Source organism: Colias philodice, chromosome 11 (assembly GCF_061535455.1).
Source record: "Colias philodice isolate Cphi_HAF_F1 chromosome 11, ilColPhil1 Martin Lab GWU primary, whole genome shotgun sequence".
In the NCBI taxonomy this organism is placed as follows: domain Eukaryota; kingdom Metazoa; phylum Arthropoda; class Insecta; order Lepidoptera; family Pieridae; genus Colias; species Colias philodice.
In genome coordinates, this window is record NC_143096.1 from 8854955 (window position 1) to 8870646 (window position 15692).

At 33.6% G+C, this 15692-nt stretch overlaps 1 protein-coding gene across 1 annotated transcript in view; it reads right to left on the reverse strand.

Moving 5' to 3' along the window:
* The window catches only part of LOC149484777 (uncharacterized), a 56104-nt gene that overhangs the window by 19676 nt on the left and 20736 nt on the right, over window positions 1-15692 (reverse strand). The gene's annotated exons all lie outside the window — the stretch shown is intronic.

Genomic DNA, 15692 nt, shown 5'->3' on the forward strand with positions numbered 1-15692 from the left:
TTAACATCTCAATAAATAAATGTTTAGTGAAAACTTCTTCGAATTTAAAAATTGAAGATTTTTAACGGATTTTAAACGCGATTTATTCAGTATATTGTTTTCCCGACGTTTCGCACACTTTGCAGGGAGAAACGTCGGGAAAGTAATATAATGAATAAATCGCGTTAAAAATCTTTAATTTCTTCGAATTTATTGAGTCAGTCAATAAAATTATTTCTCATATATGAGATTAAACAAAACATATAACAAGTTCATTTGAGCAAATCAATGAACAATAAACATATACATTCATTGGGATGAATGCTCTAGCAACCCTCTTGTCAATACCCTCATAGAAATAAACGCTGACACAGCTTCCGCACAAACATCATCATTATAGATATATTTTATTTTAAGCAATTTATTGTCCATAAGTGGGTGTGATATATTAAAGAAGAGACAAGTGATAACCCTGCGGGTAAACATTTATATATCGACAATTGGCTAAATGGATTTTCAAATATTAGATTTATGGATATTTAACAGACCGCAACATTTGTTATTTGAAAATTTTGGTGACAATTTATCGACCATTAACCGGATAAGTTATACGAATCTTTTATTTCGAAGTTCTTAGTTTCTTATGGTTGTGAATCCATTAGCATAGGGGTCAAGAACATATCCTTATACCGAATATTATGATATTATTAATACCAAAAACGTACATAATGAATTATGGGACAACAGGTTGATGTTGAACTTACATAATCCACATAGAGAGCTTTCGATACAAACGAATATTGCAATATTCTTTTATTTCTCAACTCGGAAGCCATTCGAAGCATCTAACACTAACGGAATGACTTAAATCCAGGGCATTTTAATCATTACAAAGATACGATTGAGTAACAAATTACCTAACTTGGTTTCACTTGTAGGCAAATAGGGATTCAATTAATGGATGTAACATGTTGAAACGATTGATGTTATATCAATATGTAGCTACTGTTCATTACAGTCAAATGTTCATTTCACATTACCTTGAAAACTGCCTATTACTTTTGCACGCCTCATAAGCGAAGCGTTGAGGTGGGTACTACTGTCACTTCGCGCAAAACATCTGATTTTTCAAACTTAAAATGTCTTTATGTATCATACATTGCACTTGTAAGATAATACATACACACACATATTAAGAAAAAACACTATTTTTAACGTTCATGATATTTTTGATGTCATTTTTGTTATTTAAACTAGTTAAAAAACAGTTTAAAAAAGTTCTGTCTTGGACGTCCGTGTGTCTGTATGTGCGGATCCTTTTTCTTGTTAACACGATAGCGACCGAAATACTTTACTAATCGAGTCTTTTTTTTTCTCTTACGCTTGAGTATGCTCAGGAATAGAACCCTTTCATTTTTCAGGGTCTGATTCGATGTGGTTTAATTGTTATTAAATAAACAAAAATAATAATTAATAAATATTTATTAAAAAAAAATTATGAGGCGTGCACTTTTGGATTTTCCAAATTATTTATTACTACTTTGAAGTACACGTGAAAATATTACGCATAAAATATATGATTCAAAGGTAATAAATATTCATCTGATACTTCTTGTTTACAAAATATCGCTGCTATACATTACAACGTTTTTAACTGTATAATTATGATAATATATCCAAAGAAACTATAATAATCCAAATATAGGTAGATAAACTTTAATGACGTGCTTTGTAGCTTTTAAGAAAGTTCTCTGACAATAGAACTTATCAACTAGTATAGACACTAACGAAACGGGAAGAAAAGTGAAACCTTAATAACAACAATTGTTAATACAAACTACAAGAGATGCGTAGTCGTTGAAATAACCCGCATGTGATGTTACGCAACATTACATAAGCTTTTCAACGACTGCATCGTGTGAAGATGCTCGCTGTTTATTGACAATCTTGTTACGATTTGCAACTACATCGTTACTAAGCATTTGAGAGTGAGTTATGAAATTTCAGTATCAAATTTTCTTCTCGCTTAGTATATTAAAGAAATTAATCTATTGAATTGTGCTTATTTATCGTGTTTATAACCTTCCCTGAATACAAAATCTCTATGTTGAGTACAGAGACCGATATGAATTTAATATAATCTTAGATTGATGGAATAAATATACTAGTTCATTAGCCTTCTGAACTCTGGCCGACCTAGATTATTTATTTTATTGGACCACGTTATTACTACTGCAACTAGTCCAAAGCTCTGTTTACAGTTTAAATATATTTTATGATACACTTAACCCTTAGATTTCATTAGTGATTTTTTTGAAATATTTTGTATCGATGTAAACAAAAAACAGAGAATGTATAAAAATGAGAATCAGCATTGAAATGTTCATTTAACGACGGATACATAAACCCATAAAACCGTTTTAATATTTATGAAGACCTTTCATTAGTGCAACCAAGACAGAGCGGTCTACAATAAGACAGACCTATTAACTAATAAACACAGCCTACGCGGATTTCAAGATCATTATCGTCTGAATATTGAAGTGGGTGTGTATTTTGACGAATGATCGTGAATATCATAATAGTGCACTCAAGTTGAAGGTTCGTTTGTTGTAAAATCAAGATGAATTATGAAACTTTAAACTGTAATAGACAATTTCTCAAGATCATTACCATTATATTATCAGTAATATAGTTTTTATATCCAAACTGCAGTATGCGCCATGTTTAAATGAAAAATTAATAAAAAAAACTCACAGTGTACCAACATACTTATGTTTAGTAAATGAGAAGAATAATCTGAAAAATCTAACTTTTAAGAATCTCATTTAAATCCTTAAAGCTATGTGATTTTAGTTCCCTACGTCTGAAATTTTAAATTTATGACCCTGGTAAAAGTATTACCTACTATGAGTCTTTCTTTCGCTCCCTACGTCAACATGAAAACTCGCTAAGCATACTCTCTTTTTCATTGCCATGGACCATTTCAAATGAACAGTTACAGAACAAGACAATGAACAAGATCCATTACGACAACAATAGAAGTCGAGCACAGCCCCAAGCGATTTACCGAAACATCGCCAATCATGTGGTCCGATCGCATACAAGTATCGTCTAATTAAATAACGATTAATTGCATATATTTCACTCGAGATCACGACACGCTGAGTGATCGTAGAATAGTCTTTCCTCGTTATACCATGTGGGCTCTGATTGCAGATAACGTCACAGCCGAGAAGATTGATTCACCGCGGTTTAAACGATTTGAATATCCACCGCACGTGCCGCTCCGATCGCGCCGGAACAAGGTACAATTTCATCCGAGAAATAACAATAAATCACCTTTCTTCTGTGTCGACACTTTCGGGATGCGACTTGAAATTGGAGGCTAATTTGAATAACACGTAAGGTGTCACATTTTAGTAGCGAGTCCGTTTCTGGACTCTTGTCGCTACGTTTCTAATGAGACCACACATGTCGCGTTCTCTAATGTAATCATAATTGATTTATGTAATTATGCTATCAAAATACACAGTGTATATGAACATTTAATGGATTTTATAAGATTTGATAACATCGTCGGACACATAATAAGCATAACAGATGTTGCGAGACATTTTATACTACCATTTAGAACATTATAAATAAATAAAGATTATCTTAAACAGTTTTAAACGTGACGTAATCAGTTTTTAAATTTGTAAATTTTTGTTTATTTGTTCTCATGTTCAACTGCATACAGATCGCAACGTCTGTTTAGCCAATTTATTTTATTTCAAAATTAGTTATCAAACTGCTCTATTTAAGAGACAGATTCGCCTTAAGTATTTGAGTTATGCGGTGTTTGTCTAATAGCCGTGGCCGCACCCTATAGGTATTGTTCATACTTGTAGCTAGAGCATGTCTCATCACATTTGCATGCGAGCGGCTGAGGCACGATTGTCCTTCGCCTTTTCACTCATTGTCACTCGGTATGCAAACACCTCACCGCGCTAACTGTTCAAGAATAATGTAAACGGCCTAAAGGTTAATAATTTGCATCTTTTCTAAACATTATTCCTTTGAAGAAAGAAAACGGACTGTATAATTTCTTACGGTATATTAAGGCATCTGCTGCTACTACTCACGGACACATGGGTGTGTTCATACTTATATCTTAACGGTGGAAGTTAGCTTAGTCTATGTAAACAGATATTAAAATTTAAGTTTTAGAAACTTATTTCAAAATACAGTTGGTTTATTTATTATCATTGAGTCATTGAAGATATATAGCTTTATTTGTAAAAATGCAACTCAATAAAATAAATAACATGCCTCGCACATATTTTTACATACAAATTCATCAATAAACGTCTATAAATGAATAAATAAATTGTCGGCGTCTGTCAATTTAAGAGGCGCTATTTAAACCCACGCCAAAAAAAATAGCTCGTCACATGTATTCCTATAAAATTCTGGTTATACCTGCACACCATCAACGTGTTCTCAAAAATAAATTGATACATTACCATAAAATTGAGTATGAATTCATTACCGAGTACCGATATATTGGACTGATTTGAAAGTGTCTTGTATTCGTGTATACGGTAATGAGGGCAAACAATAGTAAGGCGTTTGAGAAACATTGCCACCCATGCGCCTAACGGGTTGTCAGAGCATGTGGTCAAAATCACCGCGGGATGTCGCTTTCGACTTTTCTTGTCCCATCCGAAACAGACAAGACCGCTGTGGGCATTGTTTTCTCAGTATACGCTTTCATTCGTCACGATCTAGCATTCAATTCTGGAAGCATTTAACAAGAGGGAAATAACAGCGAGTGTTGTATGCGTCCGCGTTTTCTAAAAGTTCTTGCGTGCAGTGCAAGATGTAACAATAGCGAGGTATGAATAAATTTTAGTGAAATGCCATCGAACGGCATATGACGAACACTGAAAACCACCTTATCTACAAACAAGCGAGCTTCAAAAACACGTATAGGATAATCGTCCGTGATCCATTGGAAATGTTCCAAGTAGAAGACTGTAAAATTAATTTGGTTTATCTTCCTTTGACATTTGTCCGATACGTTATAAAAGCTAACGGAACCACCACGAAATAATCCTAAAGAATTACTTTAATCTGTCTTAAACGTATCACAAATCGTTTATCACGTCGTTTGTAGTGGTGGTTATGTCAGTCAACTTTCCTTATACGAGTTTTATAAATAATTTAATTAATTATAGTAATGTTTTGATGTGTCCAAATTGGTTCGAAAAATAACAATGAGATCCTTTGTACTGTCAGTATACCTCAAAATTGAAAAATTATATTTTTAATATCTTTTCTACGCAACCCGGATTTATCAATCGATTCGTCAATTTTCCTTATCGCGGTGAATCATAATTCGCATGCTTATGCAGTACGGGCCCCTACGGGTCCCTGCAAGGGAATAAATCGGTTGCAAACTCGGAGCATGTCCAACGGATACATGCTGTCCGCATTACAATTTACTATTGCACTTGTTACTGACGGAACATCACGTCCCCGCCAGTGACTGTAATTTACGCGATAATTTCCACGCATAATGGAGGCGTCGATAGCTCACTCCAAATTACTGCTCTTGTATTTTGTAGCAATTTTAAACAAACTATAATTCTCGAGTCTAGTCAGTTTTATATTTCCTGGAACAGCAATTGCTTGCACTGGATACTAGCTTTTAAACCTTGCAAGTAAACTACATTTTTTTTACTATTGACATTATTATCTACTCTACTACTCTACTATGTAACTATATTTTAAATAATAATGTGTATTATCCGAGTACCTACAAAAATAATTCATTACGATATAAACATAATGATAAAACAGATTTTTTCATATTGGTTAACAACATTTAATAAGTAAATGATAACAAGGACTTTTGTTACTTTAGTTTCAATAGCATACATTGTGAACACATGAAGACATTTGGCTTGGTCGCTATTCGACCATTTAACAATCATCAGCAAGACTAAATATTTAGTCTAGACTTATTGCAGTGTCAACGACAATGTTTATTTTTGTATATCGAGTGCGAGATATAACGGCGGTGAAATGCATTTGTGCAGGCGAGCGACATTAGGATCGTGATCGCACCTGGCAGTGCGCGCGCGTCGTCATCAGGTCTGACACGACGGCTTCTAGGAATCGTGTCTATACAATGCCCAGCCGAATGACGATACGCAAAAGTAATGCATTCCCATTAACATCCCGTATCCAATTACCGCTTCATCCTGCAGCTGCATACCTTTACGTTACTTTCAAGCTCCAGTAACCAATTGTTGCCGAAATACTTGAGAAAGTTTCAATGCAAAACAATGGCATGTCAGATCCTAATCAATGACTCAAGTGTGACCCGAAAATGTCAACCCACGTATTTAATTAAGAATAGACTGCATGCAGGTCTAGGCTATCAATGGTACAATGATAACTCAACATCACGACCCGCTAAGTGTAAACGTGTCTTGCACGCCCAAATATTTATTTGGTATGACTAATACACCGTATAATTATAGGATTTATGACGGCTCAGATTTTACGAACATGCAAGACCTATTTATATAAGAAGCATGGGTCATACGGTTCACTTGCTGTGGGATTATGAAATCTGGGTGCTTTTCTAAAATCGAAATCTGTACGCTTGATCTTAAAATTACCATAATAAAAATTAAGCCAGCATTAGGTACCTCGAATTTACGGATATCAAAATTATTCTAAGAAATAATCACATTTAATGGGTCGTAGAATTTCTTGGAAGCCGTTAAAATAATTGGTATCGGAAGGGAGTCTAAGCAACGCCAAGAAATTCTGGTATTTTTGGTTAAAGGATGGTTGTTCCATTCGAATGTGCTGTAACTACATATTAGATCAAAATTCATATTCCGTCGTAAAAATAACTGTTCAACTGTCATTTAAAAGTATTCAAATTAAATTCTTTTGAATATGATACTTATTATTGATTCCGCGACGCATGTAATACGTGGAAGCAATGTTCAATGAACATGTCCCAGAGCGATATGATGCGCCGAAACAGGTTTGCACGTCTGGAACAGTGTTTGCGGTCGCAGCCACAACGGTAGAGGATGTCTACGCTTCAGCGGACCTCAAAGCCAACTGCTCGTCTTCTAAGTCAACAAGCGTGACCTACCCGACGCCCTCGCTTACGGGACTGAACGTGACAACATAACCCGGGAAGACAATCGTATCGAATAACTCACAGGATACGGCACAGACACAATAGCTTACGACACATCGATAAAGGTGGGTAATGCTGCGAAAACGCGTACATTTAAGGTACGCCTATGACAATTCTGTATTCAGAAGTCACGTACGATATTTCTAATCCTGGTCGTGCTAAATTCCTATTACTTTGTAATGACCTCGTTGAATGCTCGCCCTACGTCTATCCGTTTGTAAGCCGTGTGCCGTATTACACTATGTAATTGGAATTCAGTAAGTACGGTGACGGCATGATACAGGTGTAGCTAAAATGCCTTTGACAAAAATGCTAATCTTATGCGATTGTACACAAACGTCGTGGGCTCAATTTAACAAGCGATTACATTATTGCGTATATACGCCATCCATTTAAATATGAAAACGTTTTATGGCATACTATAAATTGTCACCGTCGGTATATTTTCCTAATAGACCTATCGAATTCGAGAAAGTTTTCACAATAGACTCAGTAGAAACTAGAAATTGTGTTTTTGAGTTATTTATAGCTGGCTATTCTCACGATAAAGTATAGTGTTCCTCGATTTCAAAATTGTATTCTTAAAAGTAAACAATATTATATATACGTAGGTATTGCATAACAACCTAGTGAAAAAAAATGTATTCTTAAAAGTAGAAAACGTTTAATATGTATAATTATAGGATTCAAAATTATATTGGACTTGTAATGCCAACCCATCTTGGCGCTAGGATAAGCCATTATAGTCTAAGATCCCACCGCAGGATCAGTGCCGGTTTTTTGCTGAAAACCGAATTTTTATGTATATTTATAATTAGGAAAATATATATCGACTAGGTTGCCAGTCAAAATTTGGCCGCAAGCATGTTTAATTAAAATTTTCCTAATCGATTTTTGGGAAAAAAAATCGTTCACTTGTTTTTTGAATAAAATGTAGTCTACATCACGTCAAATGATATAAAAATTCTAAAAAATCACGGTTGCCGCTTTTCACCTGGCCGCAACATCTTGGCAGCCTGGTGCAAACAGGTATGATTTCGATTTATTTTTACGTTCATAACGCACATTTATGAATCATATATCAAATTAAAGCTAATTTTTTTCTATTTATTATCATATATGGTTGCCTAATTAAATCCCGCCGCAAATAAGGGTTGCTGGCTTTTAAAAATTATAAATATAGGATTAGTGCGTTCATCGTTTTTTGCTGAAAACCGAATTTTTATGTATATTTATAATTAGGAGAATATATATCGACTAGGATGCCAGTCAAAATTTGGCCGCAAGCATGTTTAATTAAAATTTTTCTAATCGGTTTTTGGGAAAAAAAATCGTTCACTTGTTTTTTGAATAAAATGTAGTCTACATCACGTCAAATGATATAAAAATTCTAAAAAATCACGGTTGCCGCTTTTCACCTGACCGCAACATCTTGGCAGCCTGGTGCAAACAGGTATGATTTCGATTCATTTTTACGTTCATAACGCACATTTATGAGTCATATATCAAATTAAAGCTAATTTTTTTCTATTTATTATCATATATGGTTGCCTAATTAAATCCGGCCGCAAATAAGGGTTGCCGGCTGTTAAAGATGTTGAATATTTAAGGTTGAGTGTAAACATGCTTGCGGCCAAATTTTGACTGGCAACCTAGTCGATATATATTCTCCTAATTATAAATACATATAGTTACATAAAAATTTGGTTTTCAGCAAAAAACCGATGAATGCACTAATCCTATATTTATAATTTTTATAAGCCAGCAACCCTTATTTGCGGCCGGATTTAATTAGGCAACCATGTATGATAATAAATAGAAAAAAATTAGCTTTAATTTGATATATGATTCATAAATGTGCGTTATGAACGTAAAAATAAATCGAAATCATACCTGTTTGCACCAGGCTGCCAAGATGTTGCGGCCAGGTGAAAAGCGGCAACCGTGATTTTTTAGAATTTTTATATCATTTGACGTGATGTAGACTACATTTTATTCAAAAAACAAGTGAACGAATTTTTTTCCCAAAAATCGATTAGAAAAATTTTAATTAAACATGCTTGCGGCCAAATTTTGACTGGCAACCTAGTCGATATATATTCTCCTAATTATAAATATAGGTACATAAAAATTCGGTTTTCAGCAAAAAACCGATGAACGCACTGATCCTGCAGCCGGATCTCGTACTATTATACTTTATGTCTTTTAATCTAATCGCATTTTACTCCTTTAGCAGTTGATGATCACGCATCACTGTGCAGTTTATATGATTACTCGGGCAGTTACAATTTTATTAGCCATTAAAGCTAAAACCGACAATATAATAAACCGCATCACTATTCGGTTAAAATAGCTCAGATAAGTTTACTGAGCTTTTTATTATGTTATCCATGTATATACTTATTATTCAACAAACAAAAGAATTACCATTAAATTTTCATCAAAGTATTGTAAAACAGCTAATAATGACTTTAAATTGCTATGTAAGTTAATGTAATAAACATATTAAACAACTATACGCAGGGAGCACTAGAATATCGTGATGAAAGTTTTTAAAGAGCTAACCTAAGCTCTGAAGAAGCTCTCAGACCTCTGTATAAAAGATCCCGGAGCAAAACACACTTCAAGATGTCGCTGTCCCAACAAGCTTGTGAATAAAGAAAATCTTGTTTGAATAACTTTAACAACATTTTTATTCAGGCACCTGTGTCTTGGTATTCCATCATGCATTCTTTAACAATATACGTAGAAAAAATATTGCACCGAAAGCTTTTTAACCCCGAATCTAATGTATAGATTGTCTGCTACCCATTACCGTTATAGCACCTATTAAAATTACGATTGTTAGAACACAATTAAAATAATTATTGAGAGAGTTCAATCATTACCAACAACACAGTTCCATTCTATTCAAAGCACGTAACACGTATACGGATAGTGTTTCATAGCCTACAATCATCGGGGGGCAAAAGCTCGTATATAGTGAAGTTCTAGGCCTCACCGCAAACCGCAGACATGACAACAAAGAACTTTAATAGCGGGACCAGATGCGGTCTAACAGCAGATTGATGCGGGTCAAATAGACGATTTATTAAACCATTTTAAATGAGCAAAGGAAAATCTCACGGACTTTGTTGCACAGATTATCTCGAATCAAATTTCTGACACTATTTAGAACACAACAAACAAATTTAATGTAAATTCAAAATACTAATTACCCTGTCACCGTCTTTACCAGACCCACAAATTGGTGGCATTATGGCATTACCCCTAACATAATAGGATACGAAAGGATCGTTGCATACTTGTTGAATATTAATGTAACTGTCACCGAGCAACGAGTGCATAACACGTAATTGCCGGCAATAAATATCGTGTCAAATTAGATTACTTCTTAGAATACTAAACGAACCGTGTAGCTAAAGAATGCACTCTTCCTATAAATCCCGACGATGTGTAATGAAACTTGCAAGTCATAAAAAGCTCAATGGATTTGTAAATGGCATTATAGATGTAATTAAAGAGAGCGTAATTGCGGCGTCGGAGACGGACCAATTAGAAATCTTACATTTTTCTAGACTTCTCAGGAATTTTAAGTAATTTTTAACGTTTCAAATTGAGAGTGCGAACATCAAGGTTTTCACAGACATCAAGAAACTGAACATCTATTATAACATAGATAGCTTTTCCGTCAGAATCAATTGCCAATGCATACCATGTAAACCAATGCACATAGAGAAAAATACAACAAAATATAAAGACAGTTCTCCTAAATTCTACGATACCTTATGTTTATCATTGTAAAAATACTTACTATTGGAGGTAAAAAATGTAAATCATAATAATAAGATGTAGTAGTTGTCTTGCAACGTATAATTTTGTCATATATCTCGAGACATGTCTATATTGTAATTTCGCTATAATAACATTATCGAAAAGCATCGATCATGTCGTGACACATGTTAATAGACAAGCTTTAAACTATAATTTATACTTTCCTGTTGATTCGCACAATATCACAAAAATTGATAATAAATGTAGTTTCTAACATATGGTGGCTATTACTGAGAGAACTTAATTAAACAGTCAAGCTAAAGATAATTAAATCACATCATCACCTTTATTTTGTCGTTAACTTCCTATGCGTTAATAAAACGGACAGATATTATATTCTTGCTGTAATTTGATATTAATTCGTATTTATATAGTTTTTATACATTTACAAAATAATGCTATAGCACACGCATGTCGAAATACCCAAGTTCAAAACCGTCTAGATAAACATCTTTTTGACCAACGTACAACATAAACTTAATAAATTCAATGTTTTCAATCCATCAAAATAATTAATACGAGTTTGTTAAAAACGGTATATTTATAATCCTAACTCTGAGGCACGAAGCTGTATGCATATTCATTACATTGAAGTGCAATATCAATCGGGAAACATCTCAGTTTATAGCAGCCATAAAAACATGATATACTAACAGACGGCGAATATAAAGTGAGAAGTGGGTTACATTTCAAATAACCTAAAGTAAACTTGCAAAATATACCACGAACTTACAAGCTTTCGTGTTTAAACATATCGCGTTAAAATTAGTATTGATAGATACTTTGCCACGAATTTTTTTGCCACGAATCGCGCGTATTGCAGGTATAACATCGCGTCGCCAAAAATTTCCAATAAAATTTATATGCGAAAGACATTATTTAAAAAAATGACAAGTCAGACGTGTACGTTATAATTATTACCTTTGAGTAACCTGAGGGACTAACCTATAAATAATTATAACGTACACAACTTATTTACTACCTCGACAATTACACTACAAATATAGATTTATTGTACCAACCACTTGACTTAGATGTTTAAATGCATGTTTTAGTAATTTGTTTGTGCGCTAAACCTAATTAGAATGCATAATAGAGATAAGTGTAGGACGACAATAAAAGAACGCCGTTGATATTTATTCATAGATAATATCTATGTAGTTTCTCAAGATAAATGGGCAAGGCCAGGCTCGAGCAAAACATTTTATCCTGCGAGTGACGTAATTTTGTGCAATTAGAATAGCTCGTTGAATACGATATAAAGCAAAATTTCAAATGACGAGAAATCTCGCGATACCGCTAGAGATACGATCGCTAATCTGGCGTCTATTGATACAAATGGCCCTCTAACGAGCGCTTTCAATTTGCTGCAATTCGATAAAATATTTGCGCTAAATTACTTTAAATGCTTATTGTTCGCGTAAAGAGTCTGCTGTAACAAATAAAGCCTTTACATATTTCAGATGAGTCATACATATTATACAATATGGCATGATTGCTTTTAGTGGAATCTAACATCTTATTCCAGTGTAAACAACACGGTGCGGCCGCGGCCGCGGCGGTGGAACGTAAATCGCCTGGGGAAAAGCTTTCGATCGATTGAAATATGCTTGTTTCGTTTCAGATGTAAAAGAAAAGTGCATCTCATATTAAATAGCATGTTTAAATTAGGTATATTGAAGACTAATCGACATCTAAAAATTCGAACGTATAACATTATATTCTAACATAATATGTTTTGTTCCAACAACAGTCTTACAGTCGGTCATCCAACATACGACTATACGCCTCTAAGCACCCAATTATAAATGAAAATTGATCTTTATAGTTTAGCATAGTTGTAAAGCTAGGATCGTTTAGTTAAATTGATTTATCGTAGATTGGTCATTCACACGGGCCAGACATTCTTCGTCAAATAGCTCCAGACAGGCTGTATATCATACTGGATTATGGCTTATTCGCAGCAGCCAATATCCAGTCCCCTAAACTTTTAATTGGCTTAATGTTACGCACGCGTGCATTTGACATACATCGAATGCTAAAATTGAAATAAAACAATTTTCGGTTACATAAATGGGGCCTATTGTTGTCGCTCATTTTATTACATTTTATAAGCTTTTTTAAATACATATAGTAGGTATATAATTATTAATTAATTATTATACGAGAGCTTAATGTTTAGAAAACACATTTTGCACGCCTCATAAGCGAAGCGTTGAGGTGGGTACTACTGTCACTTCGCGCAAAACATCTGATTTTTCAAACTTAAAATGTCTTTATGTATCATACATTGCACTTGTAAGATAATACATACACACACATATTAAGAAAAAACACTATTTTTAACGTTCATGATATTTTTGATGTCATTTTTGTTATTTAAACTAGTTAAAAAACCGTTTAAAAAAGTTCTGTCTTGGACGTCCGTGTGTCTGTATGTGCGGATCCTTTTTCTTGTTAACACGATAGCGACCGAAATACTTTACTAATCGAGTCTTTTTTTTTCTCTTACGCTTGAGTATGCTCAGGAATAGAACCCTTTCATTTTTCAGGGTCTGATTCGATGTGGTTTAATTGTTATTAAATAAACAAAAATAATAATTAATAAATATTTATTAAAAAAAATTATGAGGCGTGCACTTTTGGATTTTCCAAATTATTTTATATTCTAATACATATATATATTAAGGGTGCGTATAAAGCAAAATTACCAATCTTCTATTAGATGATACGTGTAATATTCAAGACCAAATCTAAAAAATAAAATATATATCAAACTAGATGATATGTTCAACGATTCTGTTTAATCAAAAACATAAAATATTAAAATTTACTCGATAAAAAAAAATCACCAAGTTAGCTCTAATTTTCACACTTTTACGTTTTCTACTTGACATGGTAATACTTATTATGATTTTTTTTTTCATAAACAATTATATTAAAACATTTGCAAGATATTTGTCAGAGCATTTTGTGTAATTACTTTTAGTTTTGGTTTTATCTGCGATAAACTACTTTTGGCGCTCTTTTTTTCTCGAGATAAACGTTTGGTTTTGTCACGATAAATCAATCAATTTTAATATTTTATGTTTTTGATTGAACAGAATCGTTGAACATATCATCTAGTTTGATATATATTTTATTTTTTAGATTTGGTCTTGAATATTACACGTATCATCTAATAGAAGATTGGTAATTTTGCTTTATACGCACCCTTAAGCCACAAAAGGCAGTCAGAAAGGTAACTAGTATTTAAAAAATACATAAAATCGTTAAACCTCTGCAAAAGATAAAGCAACACATAAATTATAACTTAAAACGTTTACCGATTAAAATAACGTCCGACTTGTCGTTTTTATTCTACTGTCTACAGCATATCATTAAAGAATTAATGAAGCATTTTGTTGATAATATTAATTTATAAATATTCATTAGGGCGTCGTTAATTCGATAGTAAATGTGGAGTGTTGACAGTGTACCTACTTACAAGTATGGAATGACCTCGGGTTATAATGAGCAGACAGATGCAAAGTTAATTTTTGCGGGAAAGAGCAAAGCCATTGACTGGTGGCCAGTGGCCGGGTCCCGACCAAAACCCACAAAACCAGTTGTCCCGCTGCTTGGCAATACACGCGTCGCGGTCATCGAAAATTGTAATTTGCTAATTGCTATGCAGCCAGCTTGCCCGAATTCTGCGGTCAAATACTTCAATGGGCAGCTTTCAGCAGGAAGCTTTTAACCTTATTATAATTTTTTGAGGGAAACATAAATTTAAACATGAAAGAATATGATGAACACGGAGAATAAAACAAATAAAGAATTCAAACAATCCGAGAGTAAACATACGATGTTTCCGTCAGAGTTTGGGTCTAGCACATTCTATCTACGCCTCGTCAATTATTTGAAATATTTCTTATTAGCTTTTACCCGCAACTTCTTTAGATTTTAATTAATTATTAAGGTGCTTTTGAATGTATTTCTCGTATTTTTCAATGTGCTCTGTTGCCCTCACAATGTACCAAACTATAATAAATTTATTATTTACGGATGTTAAAAGATCGATTCTGATTCCATAATTAATATCTTAATAGTAGCGTAATACAAATTGTATTACCATATGCAAATTATAAACTAATAAATAACACGAGACTATCTTTAAAAAATTGTAACCTTTGTAACATATCTAACAACGCTTTATCAGTTTTCATCAGCGCAAACAACAAACAATGACGAAAATCTCCGCTGGCAAAGATAACTTACTGCCTTTATATACATCCAAAATCATATCTTATGTAATTGGAATTTTCTAGCACACTCTTAACGAACTTAACCCTATTCCTAACAAGATTGTAATCCGATAATAAACGTCGATAATCTCGATGAAATTAATTGTCCGTTCCCTTCGATTTATCACACAACTAATATAAGTTAATTCATGCTAAAATAATTCGATACACCCATAATTTATCCCGTATGTAATAAAAAGTGATTTATTATAGAAAATGAAAAATTCTTCGAATGCCCCCCAGTTTGTCGCTAATTACGCGCAAGAACGCAGCGGGCGTAAATCATCCGCGCAGGTGCGCTGGGAAATTTACTTTGACTTTTGATGATCGCGAAATCTCGAGTCTTACGCGCTTCCAATCTAACAGAGAAAGTTTTATGT